The 6088-nt window shown below is 35.7% G+C and overlaps 1 long non-coding RNA gene across 1 annotated transcript in view; it reads left to right on the forward strand.

Moving 5' to 3' along the window:
* Positions 1–1118, forward strand: part of LOC107095612 — a 3578-nt gene extending 2460 nt beyond the window's left edge. The window contains exon 3 of the long non-coding RNA XR_001481752.1: positions 1014–1118. This is a non-coding gene — a long non-coding RNA (uncharacterized LOC107095612). The remainder of the gene's footprint in view (positions 1–1013) is intronic.
* Positions 1119–6088: the final 4970 nt, after the last annotated feature.

Here is a 6088-nt window from a genome sequence, read left to right on the forward strand (position 1 = left end):
ATTTTATAGATCAAATTCACATGCTGTCCTCAGTACACGTAACACAGCGCTTCACATTTCAACAGAACACATCTGTCTTTTCTCTCTTGCAAGTTCTCGACTCACATACCAATCCACAGAGCATTTATAGTCTCATCTTTGCACTATGTGTACGCACGTGCATTCCAGTAAGATGTCGGCAATATTCCGTTGTGCATGTGCGTACACATAGTGCAAAGATGAGACTATAAATGCTCTGGGGATTGGTATGTGAGTCGAGAACTTGCAAGAGAAAAAGCCAGATGTGTTCTGTTGAAATGTGAAGCGCTGTGTTACGTGTACTGAGGACAGCATGTGAATTTGATCTATAAAATAAACGCTTTTTCTCCCGTCCTGTGGGCAATCAGATGATCGACTGAAGGTGTCCTGATTTTTTGACCATTGAAAACCACCACAGTACAAACTACAAACTACTTTGCCGCAAACCACAAAACGCGCAAAACCATCATTTAAATAGGGCATCTCCAACAGCTTTGCACCTTCCACCAGTTACGCAATCACTCTTGTTATCACCCGCAAACCATGGTTAAGCCCCTCGCGCAAAATTCCAGTTTGCATGCGCAAATTACTGCATGCAAAATTGGATCTTGATAAATCCGGCCCATAGTGTACATGTAAGGCGTAAGTTGTGGAAAAGTGGGAGCTTAAGAGCAACCAGATATGTTGGTATAAATTCAGTTATGTTTATTTTTTTGAAGGTGACAAACAAGGCTTCAGTTGAATTTCCCTTGATTTTATTTCATCAGAGAGCATGTAAGTGCAAGGTATGAGGTAAGTATGATTGACAGGTAGAAGGAAATAGATCATTAAAAAAGAGAGACCCAAGTACAGACCTTTGAGGTACAACATAAAAAAGTTGAAATGTTTAGTAAATAGGACGGTGTGTCATTGTTAGTTCTTTTGGATCAGTAGTTAGTATTGTTCATTTAAAGGTAGTTAAGTCATTCACACATGCTATTTTCATCTCTTTGCAGTCACATACTACGGATTGATCAATCAAGGATCAACATGCTACCTAAACAGTATCCTGCAGGTTCTGTTTATGACCAAGGAGTTCAGAGAGGCTGTGAACAGGTTTGCTGTTTCTTAAAGTTTATTAAATCAAACTAATCTATCAGCAAAATTAAAAATATAGAAATAAAATTTGTACCCTAGAGTTGCGTATATTTTGTATTTACCTTTATTCTTGGTATGCAGTTAATTTTCCACAAGGAATTATATATATTTTTTTAGTTTTAGCTTTGATTTTTAATATAAACATTCAAGGTTTCTGCATACAGCCAGCATGGGCATGAATGTCATTTTGATGTTGATACTTTGATAACCTGAGTAGAGACTCAATAAATTCAGTATTTTCTGATCATGTACCTGATGCCTGTCCAAAACTACCAGATCTGTGCATCTTTAAACCTCAGCTTGGTGATAAACACATCACGTTGTGGGGTTTTATTGTTAATCATACTTGTGATTTTCACAAACTCAGTTTTACTAAAAAAAATTCTAACAAGAATGGTTAAATATGAGTTAAACATGAACCCTCAGTTAAGCAGGAAAGTTTGAGGTTGCAAAAGCTTTGGTAAAAGTCCAGCTTCATTGATAAAGCTGGACTTTTACTACTTTTAGTGTGAACCTGTGTAAGCATTTGATATTAATGTAACATATATATCTTGATTAAACAAATAAAATTCACTGTGAATTCAAACTGTTGAAGTTATAAAACATCCATTTAAGAACATTATGAAAATGTAATGCCCCAAAACAAAAATTCTTAAAATGAATTCAATATTGATGCTCATTGTGTCTGTTAACTTTTTACTGACACATTATATTGACAGCGATTGAAACGTAAGTTTTAGATCAGTTCTGAAGTAAGTAAAAGGTAGCCCATCTATTTACATTAGAGGGGTATACTTACAAATTATACCTATAGATAACTCTGAAATCCTTATGTTTAATGTGAAAATCAAACAATATATGGCAAGCGTTCATCTTAGTAGATGTTTACTTAGATTTTTGTTTTCAGTTTCGTAAAGGATAGTATTGCTTTTGCCATATCCTGATAGTATTTGCTAATGCATCCATCAACTTGGCAGCTTTGGAGGCTTTAGCTCTCAATATAATGAACTCAAATGTCTGTATTGTGCTCCAAGCGCTACTCGTCTCTTATCCCTCGAGCATTCACCATTTTTTCCACGGTTTCACACTTGATCTCAGACTTTTCATTTTTTTTTAACCCTTTACTGGGGTAAGATCCTAACTTGTTTGGCTCCATTTCTGCCTTGTTTACTTATTGTGCACAGTATCGTACCTGCAGTCTTATTTTGGTAAATATGGAAAATGCTTTCGTTTACGAATAAATTGTATGAAAACCATTGCAAAAGCATGTATTACATAATGAGCAAACAGGGTGCCATAATTTAATGAGACAGTGTTTGTATGCAAGTTAGGTAAGCTACTGGTGAAAGTCATTGTGTATCACTAGGCCCCTTTAAACCTTAATAATGACATAGGGTTTACTTCTTTGACTCTAAATAACGTAAACCAGGTTTAGGTGTTGCTGTGTTTCACTCATGATGTTTTTTTTATTCATATAGGTCTGTCAAAGAAGACTCTTCCCAGAAAATTGGTCATCATCTAAAAGATTTATTTGAAGATTTACAGATAAAGCAAACAAACACATCAGCAATAATAAAAGCCCTGGACATTCAGAATGGTAGGGTTTGTATAAGTACTCCCTTTACTAATACATATTCTAAATAGCTATAGTAATTTTTTATACATGAAACCATACCTGTTAAAAAAGCACAGTTATTGTTTATATACAATTTTCGAATGCAATCCTCCAATTATCATATTCTTTACTAATACACACAGATAATATATATTCTTACAAGGACCAAACATTGTTTTTTTTTTTCTGTTATTGATAAAATGTAAAAATATTTCTTGCCTGCCATGCTTGTCTCCAGACACAGATTTGCAAGTTCATTATGAATTAGAATTAGGAAAAATAAAGGAAGAAGACACTAACATTCTCTTTCCCCTTGTTTCAGTGTATGAACAGCAGGATGCAGCAGAGTACTTCAAGAAGGTTTTAAAGGCTACCAGTAATCAAGCATCCAAGGTTAAAATTCATTTTTTCTCAAATATAATTTTTTTATATTAAAAGGAATAAAAATGTATTAAAGGTGTTTCTTTTAGATCTTCCAAGGAGAGCTTAATCACAGGAGCATCTGTAAAGGATGTAACAAAATGAATGACAGCATTGGATCTTTCTGGCATCTTCCTCTGGAGCTTTTGGACTCCAAAGAAATCTACAGTGTGGTGAGAATCTAATGCTCTCTCAGCATGTTTCTGCTGCAGATAAACATGCTTTTCAAACCTTGGAGAAGTTTTGTACTCAACCACCGGGCAGCTAATGTGATCTACTCATTGTCTATTGTTATACAATGTTACATGAATCTGGTGAATCAATTAACCAACATGAGGTCACTCAGAGTTGTGATCAGGGATTATAATCTGCTATTGTTTTTAGAATCTGTGGATGCTGCAGTCAAACACAGAATCAAAGTCATTAGAGAGTGATAAAGTCATTGGTTAGTGTGAAATTGTCCTAGTAGGATAATCTTGATTAAAAATAATCCTACCTACCTAACCTGGCCATAGACCTGTTCAAGTCCTGGATGAGCCAAAGGTTAGAAGAACCAAAGGTATTTTCTGCAGATATAATTGTTCACTGTTCATTCTGTTCTGCATTGTGGATTAGCACAGTCACACACTGTTGAACTAACACACGATACACTGAAAAATGGAGGTTTAGAAGATGACCATGTCCTATGAAAGGTTTTCTTCCTGATCTGCTTCAGGAAACTCAGTATCTGCTAGTCCTTTTTTTCATTTGGACAGTGTTGTTTTGTAAGGACCACATCAGATCCTGAGAAAAGGTAGATCATTATAATCTAAAGTGAGCTGCCGTAGACACTGTTGTTTGGTGTTGTTCCCAAACTATATGTGCCCAAAGCATACCAAAGGACAAATACAAATTTCAAGGCACACCTGTTGTTTAAAATAGCCTTGAACATGTGTTATCCGTGCGGACTGCAATCTGGAACTAAAATTTAAAGGGAAATGCAGTTTCTTTTTACATTGGGTCCTTGATTTTACGTTATTACATCATGTTCTACTCACCCATATGCGTTTTGTGTCATTTGGAGCCGTTCCGAAGATATTCGGTTTTGTTATATCCAAGTAGCGTCTTACTAGTTTTCCTATGGGCAATGACTTGAAGGCACAAACTTATCTGTTCATACTTTTGCATTTGTAGTATGCAGCATTCATAACATGTAGGCGAAACATTGTCCCCCAGACAACCACGGTTATATTTTTTATATTGATATCTTTTAAAACAAAGCGGAGTATGTATGACGTTATCCGCGCGCTCCGGCTACCATTCCTTCATCCTGTCCACTGAACTGCTGCTAGTTTTACTCACAGTCCTGGAAGATGTCTAGTGCTACTACCACAGATGATTTCACTCTCAAAATGGAATTGAACGATTCAGATTAGCTAGCCAAATGAATAGAAGGGGTTGAGCGTAGCCGCCTGTGGCCCGGGCTGCCTGTCACAAGTCCTGTGCTTGAATGACGTCATACACACTCAGCTTTGTTTTTAAAAGATATAAATATAAAAAATATAACCGCAGATGTCTGAGGGACAGTGATTCGCCTATATGTTATGAATACTGGCGTACCATAAATGATAAAGTATGAACAGTTGAGTTTGTGTCTTCCAGTCGTTGCCCATCGGAAGACGTTACTTGGATATAACCTATCGGAATATCTTCAGAACGGCTCCAAATGACACAAAACTCATATGGGTGAGTAGAACATGATATAATAATGTAAAATATAGGGCCCAATAAAAAAAAAAAAAAAAAAAAAAAAAAAAAACGCCGTTTCCCTTTAAAGAGCTCCCACTTTATCACTTTTGGCTTGTTTGTGCATCAGAATACCCAATCCTCTCCCGCCACGCTATCAATTAGCTTCTTCATTTCCCAACCACCTACCTGTGGCTTTCAGTTTTTCATTGTTTATATGAAAAAAAAGACCAAGCTCTCTGTTGAGCAGGACTTGCGAGTGGCTGTCTCCTCTTTGCCGCCAAGGATTTTAAATAAATGTGTACACACCAACAGGCACATGTGTCCCACTAATTTGTTAGTTGATGGAATATTACAAAACCACATGTAAGGCTGATTCTAAATGTTACAATTATAATTTGTGGTTTAGGTTAAGAACCATGAACAGTGAAGCTTTCTCAAAGAAAGCTCAATTCTGGATTTCTGTTTCGTTTGCCTCACCTTTCAGGTTTAAATGAGCGCGTTTGATTCAGACCAATTTGATTAAGTTTAGATTTTTATTTGAAATGTGTTCTTAATAAATATATCATGAATAATATAGTTGTCTTTGCCACATTTTTATTTAGCATTATTAAATAATATGAACTTTACAAATGATGAGTGATAAAGCATGATGTAAGGTTATTTTACACAACAGGTGTGCCTTGAAATTTTTATTTGTCCTTTTGTGTGCCTTGGGCAAAAATAGTTTGGGAACCATTGCGCTAGACGTTCGGACACTGATGTAAAATGGCGTAACCAATAAATGGTGCCCTATATAGTGATTAAGGTGGACATTCAGTCACAACTATTGACTGCTATCAATGTTGTCACACGTTTGTACTATACCTAAATTTCTATTTATAAATAACAGGTCGAGAAATTTGAAGTTTGGCACCTAGTGAAAGGCAACAAACTATAATATGTATATTCTATGCTTAAAAACAGTAAAATTCAAATGTTAATTTATGTTGCTTTCCAGGAAACGAAAAGTTTACTTTTGAGAGCAGATGTAAAGGCTGTTAGCTTTTCCGTAATACAAACAAAATGGAGTTTCAACCTGATTTTTATTAAAAACTCAAGTGAAAATAGATTTCTTTCAAAATGCTTGTCTGACTTATAGTGCCTGATCCTCAAAAGTGATTGTGTGTTAAA

The sequence above is a fragment of the Cyprinodon variegatus genome, unplaced genomic scaffold (assembly GCF_000732505.1).
Source record: "Cyprinodon variegatus isolate N-32 unplaced genomic scaffold, C_variegatus-1.0 Scaffold559, whole genome shotgun sequence".
Classification (NCBI taxonomy): domain Eukaryota; kingdom Metazoa; phylum Chordata; class Actinopteri; order Cyprinodontiformes; family Cyprinodontidae; genus Cyprinodon; species Cyprinodon variegatus.